At 44.5% G+C, this 14,824-nt stretch overlaps 1 protein-coding gene across 6 annotated transcripts in view; it reads left to right on the top strand.

The window, feature by feature from the left end:
* Nucleotides 1-3,466: 3,466 nt before the first annotated feature.
* Nucleotides 3,467-14,824, top strand: part of PDC (phosducin) — a 100,961-nt gene continuing 89,603 nt past the window's right edge. For 5 of the 6 annotated variants that reach the window (XM_035123987.2, XM_060276664.1, XM_060276662.1 and 2 more), the window contains exon 1: nucleotides 3,471-3,615. The gene's annotated coding sequence lies outside the window, so the exon portion shown is untranslated. Of the gene's footprint in view, nucleotides 3,616-14,824 lie in introns of all 6 variants that reach the window. The other variant, XM_060276665.1, reaches the window with a different exon arrangement.

The following is a 14,824-nucleotide window of genomic DNA, read 5'->3' as shown; positions in this document are numbered from 1 at the left end:
CTTCCATTTCTGTGCCAATAGTACTCGTGCTGCTGTTGTTGCATATAAAAACATTTTTTTATCTTGTCTATTAACATCCTCTCCTATAATACCAAGTAGAAAAGCTCCTGGTTTGTTTGTTTTAATAAATGTATATTTTAACATCTTTTTTCATTTCATTATATATCATTTCCCAGAAGCTTTTCACTGTCTTACATTCCCAGGAAAGGGTCCTGATGATCATCAAGTCCAAATCCTTGCAATGCAGGAATATGCAGCTCTCCTAGATGGTGATTGAGCCTTTTGTGTTATCAGCACCATGCTGAGCTATCCAGGCTCATCCAGGTATGATGATGATGATGCCCCCTGCCTCAGTGCCCTGTGCCACCCATGCCACCTTAAATCCGGTGCTAGTGTGTGCGCTGCACCGTTAATGTGTGTGTGTGTGTGTGTGTGTGTGTGTGTGTGTGTGTGTGTGTGTGTGTTCATGTGCGCACATGCAAGTCTGTGTGCCTAAAGGTAAAGTTAAAGGACCCCTGGACAGCTAATCACTTTATAATTACTCTCAGTGGAGAGAAGTGGGGTTCCTCAACAGGTTGAGGAGGTGTTTCCACCTTTTGACAGGGAGAGTTAAACAAATCCAGGGACTCCAGCAGAGGGTGCCTGGCTGGTTTGGTTCTGGGAACATAGATTTTTTTAAAAAGGTAATGGACCCCTGGACGGTTAAGTCCAGTCAAAGGCGATGATGGGGTTGCAGTGCTCATTTCACTTTCAGGCCGAGGGAGCTGGCGTTTGTCCACAGACAGCTTTCTGGGTCATGTGGCCAGCAGGACTAAACTGCTCCAGGCGCAATGGAACACTGTGACAGAAAGCAGAGCACACAGAAACACCATTTATCTTCCTGCCACAGCAGTACCTCTTTATCTACTTGCACTTTGATGTGCTTTCGAATGGCTAGGTTGGCAGGAGCTGGGACAGAGCAACGGGAGCTCACTCCATTGCAGGGATTCGAACTGCCGACCTTCCGATCAGCAAGCCCAAGAGGCTCAGTGGTTTAGACCACAGCACCACCCGCATCCCTGTGATCATGCCTAGTACCAGTATGTGGCCCCTGGAGGTCTGGCCAAGGGCAAATGTGGCTCTCAGACCAAGCCAATCAGCCACTCCTCCTTTAAGAGCAAGACGGTGCAGCATAAGGCATGGGATGCAAAAAATCTAGACACCCCATAATGCCTAAAGAAAGAGGTAGGAGGGTTGTAGCAGCACCTGGGATACTGACGTGACAGCGGTGACTTGCAGTTCAGCACCAGCTTCCTTGCACCTCTCTGTTAACCATTGCCTGGCAGGGAAGCTTAATATGTGGAGGGAACGAACCAGAATGCACCAACCAGAACAGGTATGTTCAGTTTCCCCTCTCTCCCTGCAACCGGGCTCCCAGAAAACGCTACTGGAAACTTTTGCACAGAAACTTAATGGAGCTGCCTGAGCCTGCGTCAGCTAAGCGTTTATCACTACAGTCTTCATTCATTAAAACTACTCATGTGTAGCTGTTGCAAATATCAGGGAGGCGATCAGTTCTCAACTATTAATGTGTAACTCAGGGACACAAATATCACCTGTGGAATTTAGACAGCTGTATGGAAAGATGAATGTCTTCCTCAATAAAGTGTACAAATCTCTGCCCCTTTGTGTTAGGTTTGTCGTCAGTGACCCCTTCCCACTTCATCCATATTTTCATTGCTCCGATTCACACTCGCATTCTTATTGTTGTTGTTGTTGTTTAGTCGTTTAGTCGTGTCCGACTCTTCGTGACCCCATGGACCATAGCATGCCAGGCACTCCTGTCTTCCACTGCCTCCCGCAGTTTGGTCAAACTCATGCTGGTAGCTTCGAGAACACTGTCCAACCATCTTGTCCTCTGTCGTCCCCTTCTCCTAGTGCCCTCAATCTTTCCCAACATCAGGGTCTTTTCCAAGGATTCTTCTCTTCTCATGAGGTGGCCAAAGTATTGGAGCCTCAGCTTCACGATCTGTCCTTCCAGGGAGCACTCAGGGTTGATTTCCTTAAGAATGGATAGGTTTGATCTTCTAGCAGTCCATGGGACTCTCAAGAGTCTCCTCCAGCACCATAATTCAAAAGCATCAATTCTTCGGCGATCAGCCTTCTTTATGGTCCAGCTCTCACTTCCATACATCACTACTGGGAAAACCATAGCTTTGACTATACGGACCTTTGTCGGCAAGGTGATGTCTCTGCTTTTTAAGATGCTGTCTAGGTTTGTCATTGCTTTTCTCCCAAGAAGCAGGCGTCTTTTAATTTCGTGACTGCTGTCACCATCTGCAGTGATCAAGGAGCCCAAGAAAGTAAAATCTCGCATTCTTATTATCCAGCGGCAAATGTTCTGCTGGGCTTACTGTGCAACTGAAAAGGAAGTATCAGAAACATTAGTAAAGGTAAAGGGTTGCGGTGCTCATCTCACTTTAAAGGGTGAGGGAGCCAGCGTTTGTCCGCAGACAGCTTCCAGATCATGTGTCCAGCATGACTAAGCCACTTCTGGCAAACCAAAGCAGCACACGGAAACGCCGTTTACCTTCCCGCTGGAGTGGTACCTATTTATCTACTTGCACTTTGATGTGCTTTCGAACTGCTAGGTTGGCAGGAGCTGGGACCGGAAAACAGGAGCTTGCCCCGTTGCGAGGATTCAAACCGCCAACCTTCTGATCGGCAAGCTCTTGGCTCAGTGGTTTAGACCACAGCGCCACCCGCGTCCCTCATCAGAAACATTAGCTTTTCATAATTCAGTAATGATGTATGCTCTTTGGACCTTAACTGTTCAGTGAATACTGCTGTTAAATAATCTTAGTGGGTTGAGGTATTCAGCATAAATAAAAAGTCAAGATGCTCTTTAGGCAAATATTCATACAAGTACCAAATAGAAAGCGCTGTAAAATCTACATTAATCTCAAGAATTCGTTCATTCTTGCTTTTGCTTTTAAAATGGATAGTCTACCTCCCTGTGCGCAAAGACCAAACATTTAAGATGCCTTTACAAAAAAGCAAAACCAAAAGCATTTGTTTTTTGTTTAATTATTTAAAAAATTAAACACACTACCTTTCATCCAGGTTTTTTTTTCTTTTTTCAGTTCCGGCACCTCTCAGGTGGGCGCCTCTGCCATTATAAGAGAACATGGTTCATGGTGAGTTCTGGCACCTCTTTTTCTAGAAAAATAGCACTGCTTTCATGTGTCATCCCTAGCTAGCAGGACCAGTGGTCAGGGATGATGGGAACTGTAGTCCCAAAACATCCGGAGGGCTGAGTTTGCGTCTGCCTGGTCTAGGGTATGTCCCACCAAAGCTAGTGTTTTTGAAGGAGGTGATCTGGATGGGTTAATTTCTTAAAGGACAGGTTTTTTACAAGCAAGAAGAGCGCCGTAGCTTTCCCTCCTCCATACAAAACAATGCATCATTCATTATATTCTGTGGCACTCTGTTCCTACAACCACCGTCGGAGTTTCCTGTGTTTCGCTCACTGATGCAATGGTAACTTCTGCTGCTGTGGGATGCCAGGAAACAAAACTGAGATTTCAGTAACGGGATATTATTTTTGGAGGCAACGTGTTCATGGAGCAAATGCAGGTCAGCATTTACTCATTTATTGAAAAATCCGTTGAACCTTCTAACTAGGTTGTTTCATATTGAATTTCCTGCGGCAATGCTGACTTTCATTGCTGGGAAGGGAAGCGCTCAACCAATATTTGTTTTAAAGAGAGGTAGGGGGTTTTGCAGGGAGGGGAAAAATTTTGGTGCCTTCCAGAACCACAGCCTTAGCCCTGCAAAGTCCTTCCTCATATTTAGTTTTTTGACAGGCATAAGTAGCAAGTGATTGTGTTCTTCACCCTTGAAAGAGATTTTTTTTTCCTGGGTGTATTTCTCCAGAATTCTTTGTAATAGTGGAAACACCACTGCTTCTTTTCAGATATTTTTCATAAAACAATTCTGGAAATATTGAAAGTTGATGGTCATTAACACTGTCTTTTGACATCAGTCTTTGAACACATAAAGAGGGACACTCTTCTCATTTTGGTTTGTGATAGCTCAAATTGTACCTTTAATACCACCCCACCTTTCATGCCAATCATTCAACAAACCCAAAAGAAAAAGAGAAGAAAATGGATGATAAAGGGACAGTTTTGTTGAATCTTACGTATTATTAAGGGAATGATTATAGAACAGTCATGGGAAGCAGTGGCATAGCATGCGAGACACAAGGGCGGTTTAGGGGAGTTTTTAATGTTTGACCTTTTCTTGTGCTTTTAATATCCTGTTGGAAGCCGCCCAGAGTGGCTAGGGAGGCCCGGCCAAATGGGCGGGGTGTAGGTAATAAATTCTTCTTCTTCTTCTTCTTCTTCTTCTTCTTCTTCTTCTTCTTCTTCTTCTTCTTCTTCTTCTTCTTCTTCTTCTTCTTTGTTAGGGGCACAAGATTTCAACACCTGGTGCTGCCTCAATACAGCTTCAGGCTTCCGTCACTGGGCTCTGATGCAAACAAGTGACCTGGGAGGTTGAATGGTTTAACTTGGTACAAGGCAGAGACAAATATAGCTGACCTAGTGAAAGGTTGCATGGAAGTCATTCTGCAGGTCATTAAAAACCAAGTTCTCCCTGGAACGGTTCTTGGAAGTGTGAGCCCAAGACAAAGAACAGGAGCCAACACACATTCCATAGTGTAAGTGTCAGTTTACATTGGATTGTTTGGATTACACCTTATTGGAATGTGCACTAATTAGATCTACCCTAGAAAGGTTTCAGCTCAAGGAAAGGATGTCACCTCTTAGAGACTTTACAGACTTAGGAGGAACGCCTCTTAACTTTCTCAAGTCATGATTACTGCCTGAATCACTACATTTCTTGGCTGGATTCCCCCCAACCCACCCCCTCAAGCAGCAATTGACGTCAACATTGCCAATCATTAATTCGTCAAGTTACACGTTTGTAATTTGCACAAGTGCCTAAACCCTGAATACAAGCCCCATTAATCAAACATTCCAGAGTCTGTTGCTGCTACACAACAGTCTCGTGTGTTATTTTAAACAGTAACGAGGCTATTTATTTATTTTAAGAGTGAAAAAAAAAGATTAGGAAAAGGAGTGAAATGCTCAGATCATGGATTGTGAAAGAGCCATGGGCGGGGGTAGGGTTTTCCAAGGTGGGGTTCCCTTCTCTAGGGGTGAATGAGAGGTCAGCAGATGTTCTGGGCATCTTCTGGCACACAGGCCATCAGAATGACAGAACTGCAAAACCAATGGGCCATTGAAGAGCACATTGGGCACAGCTTCACACTATACATAGTAAACATTTATTTTAACACCACTACAGCAAACATATAGAGGCAGGGCAGTCTCGAGCAGGTCGGCCGCCCTGGTGCTGAGGGGTGGAGATCGCTTCGGTGCCCCCGCCCTCGCAGGGCGCAGCATGGTTTCCGCGCGGCTTCGCCACGCGGCACCCAGCCTACCGGCCCAGCGCCCTGGCACACCGCGCCACCGGGGGTCTACCTAGAGCCGGCCCTGTATAGAGTACAAGTAACATATCATGTGCATATCTGCTTCTTAAAATGTCATTAGTGTAAAAGTATCTGGAAAATGAATAGGCGTGGGGTGCCCATACAAATATAGATGAGTAGCTCAAGATCTGTGCATATGTTTTTATGTTATCAACACTTGCTGTGGGCAACATGACAGCAAACACATTCAGGTATACTGGGCCCAGGCCATTTAGGGCTTTAAAGGTCAGCACCGACACTTTGAATTGTAGGTCTTTCAGGCCTGGTGTTATATGGTCTCAACGGCCACTCCCAGTCACCAGTCTAGCTGCCGCATTCTGGATTAATTGTAGTTTCTGGGTCACTTTCAAAGGTAGCCCCACGTAGAGAGCATTGCAGTAGTCCAAGTAGGAGATAACCAGAGCATGCACCACTCCAGGAAGACAGTTTGCGGGCAGGTAGGGTCTCAGCCTGCGTACCAGATGGAGCTGATAGACAGCTGTCCTGGACACAACTTGCTCCAACAGTGCCTGAAACCCACGTGCATCATTCTATACTTCTAAGTCCACATTACCGCATCTCATTCTCTTCGCTTGAGAATGGTGAGCTTAAAAAGCCAGCCTTCTTATTTGGAGTCTAGCCCTGCATCTACGCTCCATTACTTCTCTCCTACTTCTCGCCAGTGCCAGCAATGTTCCAGGAAAGGGTCCTAGAGGAGGCAGTGGTTGGTTCCTTGGGAGTGTCAGAGTTGTAGTCTCACTGATACCTGCTCAGGGTCCTCTTGGCAGGGCCAGAGTTAGGGCCTGCATCTGAATCTAGCCCTTCCATGGCTTTCGTGTTGATCCTTTGAACCTGGCTAGTGCCATCACATTAGGTTGGAGCCTTCCTTGTGAGCAGGGACACAATGAATATATCTGAACTCTGTTTCTGTTTCTTCTACACTGCAAGTGGCTGTGACATATAATTTTATATGCAGCTACCGATCACTGGATTAGTTAGCTTTTTGTAGTTGCTGGTACTATCATCTAATAGGTGTGATCTAATCTGTCCCAGCTCCTCCCAACCAAGCAGTTCAAAAGCACCCATTCAAGTAGATAGGTACTGCTGCGGCCGGAAGGTAAATAGCCTTTCCGTGCGCTCTGATTTTCGTCATAGTGTTTCTGTTGCGCCAGTAGTAGTTTAGTCCTGCTGGCCACATGACCCAGAAAGCTGTCTGTGGAAAAACGTCAGCTCCCTCGGCCTGAAAGTGAGATGAGCACGGCAACCCCATAGTCGCCTTTGACTGGATTTAACCGTCCAGGAGTCCTTTACCTTTTACCTTTACCTAGACTGTAGATAGGCAACCACCTACAAGTCAAACGTATACCTCTTTGACCTCCATAAATGAAAACAGGGGGAATGTTGTGTACATGTGGAAAGGCTTGGGGTGGAGTCTAGCCTACTGATGCTGTGACCTGGTGGACAACAGTGGGCAAACACAATCAAGACTCAAATGAGCCTGAGCTAGAAAGTAGGAACTCAAGGTGCACGTGCAGAAATGGTGGCAAAAACCTGTGCAAATTTATTATGTTGCATTTCTGCTAGACATAATAATGGATATCTAGGATGACAACCACAGGCTACAGCCTGTTTCAAACCCCTGCCCTTTGGCCTTGGAGGCATCTTCTAAATTGCCAGCTGTAGGCTATTATGAATTCGTTTTTGATGTGGGGAAAGCTCGTTATTAAGACATTATCTAACTGAAGCAACCGAAATAGCTGCATTGATCATTATCTTAGGGCAATTAAGCTCAGAAATGCAACTGCTGTAAGAACAAAGTACGCCTATTTGTTGCTTTAACTCCCCACCCCCAAATACTACACAAGACCCGAATAAGCCTTACAATAATAATTATTTCTCTCTGCAAACTATCATAAGACTGGAAGGATGGAAACATATTTGCCAACCTGGGTGGTCTTGCTTTTTGGTTCATTCACTGGCTGATGTAAAACATTGTAGGATTTGCAGCAAAGCTTTCTTAGCGGCAACACTGGAGCTTGTAAATTGTATATCTGAGACAAACCCACCTGGCTTCTCTAAACACTGCAAGTCAAATAGTTACATAAGCATCCCTAGGTCAGTTTAGCAGGATCAAGGGATACATATTGACCTGTACCAGTTATTCCCATGTGCCTTTTGAGGAGCCTAAGATGCTGAGGGACCCAGGTGGTGCTGTGGTTAAACCACTGAGCCTAGGGCTTGCTGATCAGAAGGTCAGCAGTTCGAATCCCTGTGACGGGGTGAGCTCCCGTTGCTTGGTCCCAGCTCCTGCCAACCTAGCAGTTCGAAAGCACGTCAAAATGCAAATAGATAAATAGGAACCGCTACAGCGGGAAGGTAAACGGCGTTTCCATGTGCTGCTCTGGTTTGCCAGAAGCGGCTTTGTCATGCTGGCCACATGACCTGGAAGCTATACGCCGGCTCCCTTGGCCAATAATGAGAGATGAGCGCGCAACCCCAGAGTCGGTCACAACTGGACCTAATGGTCAGGGGTCCCTTTACGATGCTGAAATTTAGCAAGTGAAGAGTTCCCCATTTTTTAAATTTTTTTTTTAGGAAAAGATTCAGCTGCTTCTTTTCTTTCTTTTCTTTTTTTAAAAAAATCATTTTTATTAATTTTCCAATAAAAACAGCCAATTAACATATCCATAATCATAATCCAGCTGCTTGTTTTCCACGAGACAAGCTAAAGGCACGAGAGTTAGGCCACCAAAAGTAAAGATAGCAACCTCAATGGTGCTGTGTTTCATATGGTTTGACATGCTTTGACATTGCAGAGTGAAACGTGCTGTTTTATACAGTCAGATCAATCTAGTTCAGTATTGTCTAGGGTTGAGAAACCTATGGCATTCCAAAAGCTAATGGTCTCCTACTCCCATCAGCTCCAGAAGCATGGCCAGGGATGATGGGAGTTGTAGTCCAACAACATATGGAGTGCCACAGGTTTTATACCTGGTCTATTCTGACTGGCAGCCGCTCCCCAGAGTTTCAAATAGGAATCATTCTCAGCCCTGCCTGGCTAAGGACTGAAGTTTGGACCTTCCATGTGTTCATAGAATCATAGAATTGTAGAGTTGGAAGGGACCCCAATGATCATATATTTCCAACTCCTTGCACTGCAGGAATATGCATCTGTCCCATACAAGGATCGAACCTGCAACCTTGCCATTATCAACACCATGCTCTAACCAGCTGAGTTAAACATGTGCTGTACAATTGAGCAACATTCATTTCTGTGCAGGGTAGTTTTTCAGGACATATGTATAACGTGTTTCCCAATTATTCCCAAAGCAGGCAACATGCATTGAAACACAAGCTTAGTGAAAGTTTACCCTAAAAAACAACCCCACAGGTACAGCCAGGTGTCTGGCTGTAGAGCAGAAGTGAAGCAAAGACTCCATGACCTACAATGTTTGGCGGGGAAGAGAGGGGATTATATCTATCTTTGCGTGGATAAAGTCACCCACACACACTGGAAAGAATTTTATAGCAAATGTTCACCAGGAACCATCTGAGAAATATTTTCCCTTTCGTCTCAAATGCCAGTACTTGTTCACTGGTGGATAATTCAAATGACTTTTACAACTGTAAACATATAGTAATCCCAGACATTGGAATGCATGCAAATGGTGATGTTCCTTTTGTTTGCCCTAAAATACAACAGCTGAAGGCCATCTCCTTTGTAAAGAAAATGTTTGGAGATCCACCCATGCTTGCCTAACATTGCTGTCATAGAAGTAAAGAGTAGGAAAAGCACTTTTTCAAAATAAATATAAAGTGAGTACTTTATATTATGAACAAGTCTGAAAAATATGTATATTTTCCTGCCTTCCTTTCTACAAATATTAGTGGCCGAAAGAAACTTTCTAGTTTAAGACCTGCAAAGGTCTGCCAAATTTAGACTGGACTAGTGATGAACAAACTCCTACCACCACCACTCTCATCATATTGACTAAGAAAGAAACCACAATATTTCTCCTAAAATAAATAGCTTTACCCTCCTTGAATTTGGCCAATCCTTTTTTAAAAGCCATCCAAGTTGGTCACCATCACTGTCTCTTGTGGGAGTGAATTTCACAATTTATCTATGTGTTGTGTAAAAGCATACTCCTAATTAATAACTTAATTAATAAAGACCTTGGGACTTGTATACCACGAGACGTTTTCCACCAGTTCACATCAACCAAGATCTTCCGAGGAGACCTTCTAGTTGGTCTATGAGCAGTGAATTGTCACATCACAGCTCTTCTTAGTGATAGCATCCACCCACTGGAATGCCCTCCTTTGGGTAATTCATGAGGCGAAGCAAGTAATAACTGTCTCTCAAAAATGTATATGTTTACTTGAGATTCTTTGGACTTGGTCTTTTTAACTTTTTAATTGCCTGTTTTGGACACTGCTCAGTTTTCTTTATGATATACAGTTTTGTTATGATCTTGTTTGTATCAAGATGTTATGATGCCATTTGATGAATGTCTGTTTACAAACTGCTTTTATGTAAGCCACACACACACACACACACACACACACACACACATATATATATGTTGTTGTTGTTTAGTCATTTAGTCGTGTCTGACTCTTAGTGACCCCATGGGCCATAGCACGCCAGGCAGTCCTGTCTTTCACTGCCTCCCGCAGTTTTGTCAAACTCATGTTCATAGCTTCGAAAACACTGTCCAACCATCTCGTCCTTTGTCGTCCCCTTCTCCTTGTGCACTCAATCTTTCCCAGCATCAGGGTCTTTTCCAGGGAGTCTTCTCTTCTCATGAGGTGGCCAAAGTATTGGAGCCTCAGCTTCAGGATCTGTCCTTCCAGTGAGCACTCAGGGCTGATTTCCTTCAGAATGGATAGGTTTGATCTTCTTGCAGTCCATGGGACTCTCAAGAGTCTCCTCCAGCACCATAATTCAAAAGCATCAATTCTTCAGCAAACAGCCCTCTGTATGGTCCAGCTCTCACTTCCATACATCACTACTGGGAAAACCATAGCTTTAACTATACGGACCTTTGTTGGCAAGGTTATGTCTCTGCTTTTGAAGATGCTGTCTAGGTTTGTCATTGCTTTTCTCCTAAGAAGCAGGCGTCTTTTAATTTCGTGGCTGCTGTCACCATCTGCAGTGATCATGGAACCCAAGAAAGTAAAATCTCTCACTGCCTCCATTTCTTCCCCTTCTATTTGCCAGGAGGTGATGGGACCAGTGGCCATGATCTTAGTTTTTTTGATATAAAATTTCAAAAACAGCAAACAAACAAAATAATAAGAGTTCCCTCTCCCTGCTGCCATGGGAATGTCTCTGGTCCTTGCCCTACCAACATCAGCAGAAGTAAATTTGGGGCATTTGGGGGACATGCAAAGAAAGGACCATTGGGGGTTACAGAGGGTGCATAGCCACTCTAGTCCCTTGAAGCACCCTCAAACCAGAGGAAAACCATGCCACCTCAGGAAATATAAAAAAATAAGAATAGCTCTGCTGGATCAGGCCAGTGGTCCATCTAGTCCAGCATCCTGTTCTCACAGTGGCCAAATAGATGCCCATGGGAAGAATGCAAGCAGGACCTGAGTGGCAAGAGCCCTTTCTCTTCCTGTGATTTTCGGCAGCTGGCATTGCTAATAGCCATTACTAGCCTTATTCTCCATGAATTCGTCTAATCCTTTTTTTGAAGTCATTGAAGTTGGTAGCCCTCACTGCCAAAGTCAGTGTCATTTCTTCCTGTTGTCAAGGCTTCAGGGAATCCTATCCCTCCCTCCCTCCCACGGTGGGATGCTAAGAAGCCAAAAACAAAACGCACCAAGAAGAGCTCTTACCAAATAATTTATTCAACATTCACAGAGAGAGAGAGACAAAGGAATGCCATTTCTCTTAGATAATGGTGTTGCTCCAAGTAAAGTCCCACCCCTTCAGTCCCTCTTATTCCACGTCATCCCTGTGCTGGCTGATCTTTTGCTTTCTGCCTCTGAGTTTTCTGTTCTATTACTCTCAAAACTAAACTTACAAGATTTTTTTTCAATGAATCTGGGGAAACTTTTCAATTTCAATGGATTTTGTATGGGGACTGATTTGTAAATTCTTCAAAGTTTGCAACTCTAACTCTAACCATGGGCATCAATCCACGCAAAGCTGAGATCTTTGAAACGTAACCGAGTTTGGAATGTTTAATATTGACTGGATATTGATAAATGATGAAGAGAGCATAAAGAAGTGAGACTGAAGCAGGTTTGCATCTTGTCCATAAAAATAGATGTGGGTAAAAAGCATTCCTTTCTTGAGGTGTTCTAATAATACTTCCTAGTTTGAGGGGGGGGGAGCTTCTATTAAAGGAATTAGAGCAAATCAGTCAGGCCATTTTTATTGGTGCAGTAGTATTTTGTTTTTTGCTTTGTTTATTTTGCATTCCTTGGATGTGCCTTGCCAGATTCAACAAATTCTCTGGAGGCATTTCTAATAAAGATATAATCACCAGGCTTGCTATTTATGGATTACTTTACAACCATGTTCAGGGAGATTTGGAATACACTAATTATAGCTCCAGCTGCTGCTTGAATGGAAGCTTTTTTTATTACATCTAGAGATACAAATGAGATCAACAAGCAAATGGTTGACATATTTCACACATCACAACAGCAAAATTGGTCACATTTTATATCATATATATATCATGATATATATATATACCGGTATATATCATCCTATATAATAAAGTGCAAGTGTCTCTGCGACCAGTATTCCCTGTGTCCCTGGGTTTGCGCTACTGCGCATGTGCCCCACAGAAACAGGGATTGGATGCAGAGACTGCACACACACACACACACACACACACACACACACACACTCTCCCCACCCACCCCCCACCCCTCTGCCAACCGCCGCTCCCGGCCGGACAAGTGCCTCACTGCGCGAGGAGGTGGCTGCTTCCTTTGCCGCCACCGCAGAAAGAGGCTGAATCGCAGCCTTTTCCTGGGCGCCCGCTGGCCAGCTGGGCTCAGCGGAGTGCCCCGACGAAGCGGCGGCCTTGGGAGGGGCCAGCCGCCCCCCCCAAGTGCCACCGCCGCCAAAAGAGGCCGAATCACGGCCTTCTCCTGGGCGTCTGCTGGCCAGCTGGGCTCAGCGGAGCACCCCGATGAAGCGGCGGCCGTGGGAGGGGCCAGCCGGCCCCCCCACGCGCCGCCGCCGCCGCCGCCAAAAGAGGCCGAATCGCGGCCTTCTCCTGGGCGCCCGCCAGCTAGCTGGGCTCAGCGGAGGGCCCCGACAAAGCGGCGGCCGTGGAAGGGGCCAGCTGGCCCCCCACGCGCCGTCACCGCCAAAAGAGGCCGAATTGCAGCCTTCTCCTGGGTGCCCGCCGGCCAGCTGGGCTCAGCGGAGTGCCCCGACGAAGCGGCGGCCGTGGGAGGGGCCAGCCGCCCCCCCACGCGCTGCCGTCGCCAAAAAAGGCTGAATGTTCTAGCGCCCGTTTATTAAACGGGCTGAATGACACTAGTGATATATAATATATCATATTATGTTGATATGGGGGGTGGAGAGAGATATCAACTGAAAACCATTATTGTAATACTATCCTAGTAAATTTGACTATTACATAGTTACTGGCAGGATTGACACTTCCATTTATATATGCTTTTCATTATTATTATTTTCCCGCCTATGTTGTTTTTGAAAGCAATAATACAGTATGGCATACAAAAATTAACTATTAACCTGCCATCTTATGGCGCCGTGGTCTAAACCACTAAACCTCTTGGGCTTGCTGATCGGAATGTGGGCGGTTCGAATTTGCATGATGGAGTGAGCTCCCATTGCTCTGTCCCAGCTCCTGCCAACATGGCAGTTTGAAAGCACACCAGTGCAAGTAGATAAATAGGTATTGCTGTGGTGGGAAGGTACAGTAAACAGCATTTCCAGACGCTCTGGCACTTGTCATGGTCCTCTCTGTGCCAGAAGTAGTTTAGTCCTGCTGGCCACATGACCCGGAAAGCTGTCTGTGGACAAACGCCGGCTCCATCGGCCTGAAAGTGAGATGAGAGCCGCAACCACATAGTTGCTTTTGACTGGACTTAACCGTTCAAGGGTCCTTTACCTTTACCTTTTTACCTTATGGTCCCTAGGAGGGCATCTTACAGGCAACAGCAGATCTCCTTCTCTGAGGACACAGAGAAAGAGAGGATTCTCTTTTTGAATTGGAATGCCAGACTTTGGCATAACTTGGCTTGGTTTTTTTGTTTTTTGTTTTGCATAGGTTCAACCATCTCTTGAGATAACATTTTAAAAAAAACTCAGCACGAGAGTTCCCAAGGTGGGGCAGCAGCCTTTGCCCCCACTCAGATTCTGGATGCCAGTTTGAATCAAGATGGTGCTCTGAAATGCAACTTTGGCATGACTTTATTGGCACACCGCCTCTTGAGATAGTGTTTCCAAACTCGGCTTGAGGTTTCCTGGGGTGGGAGTGGCTGTTTTCATTGAGGTTCGGGTGCCGGGTGCCATTGTGATTCAAGATAGCAGACTGAAATGTGACTTTGGAAGGGCTTCATCCATTTTTGGTGTCTCAGGTCCAAACTCACAAATTGCAGTATTGAAAAATCACTTCTTCCATTTTTTAGTTTCTACAAATTCTGGGCAATGCCAGGCACTGCCCACTAGTCTGATATAAAATTAGCTGGCCTCTTTCACTATAAAAGCACATACTTCTTGCTTGGCCCATATACTTCAGGAGTAGAGCTGAAGTGAATCTCCCCTCCAAATTCACTATCACAGATTTTTATATCAAGTACTCTGAGCATTCACTACTTTTATTTATTTATCAGTTGGCATCAAATAGTATTTAGCAGTGCACCTTATTTGATTGTTTTCATGCAATAGCATTTGAAGCCTATAATATAATATAATATAATATAATATAATATAATATAATATAATATAATATAATATAATATAATATAATATAATACAATATATAATAAAATATAATATAATATATAAATTTATACCCCGCCCATCTGGCTGAGTTTTCCCAGCCATTCTGGGTGGCTCCCAACATAATAAAAAGGTGATAAAATATCAAACATTTAAAACTTCCTTAAACAGGGCTGCCTTCTGTTGTGGCATTTTATATTTGATACTAGCCAAAATTAAAAAAAAAATCAAACTGTAATGACCAATCAAAAGTCAAATTTCTAATATTGAGGTAAAATCCTCTATTTAGATTTCATGTTTGAAATCTAAACAGACTTGGAAATGTTGGTGAATTTTAAAGTTGTGAGGTCCTTTGAATTCTA

This window comes from Zootoca vivipara, chromosome 7, assembly GCF_963506605.1.
Source record: "Zootoca vivipara chromosome 7, rZooViv1.1, whole genome shotgun sequence".
Taxonomy (NCBI): Eukaryota; Metazoa; Chordata; class Lepidosauria; order Squamata; family Lacertidae; genus Zootoca; species Zootoca vivipara.
The sequence above is the reverse complement of the archived record's forward strand: the minus strand, read 5'-3'. Positions and strand labels throughout refer to the sequence as shown.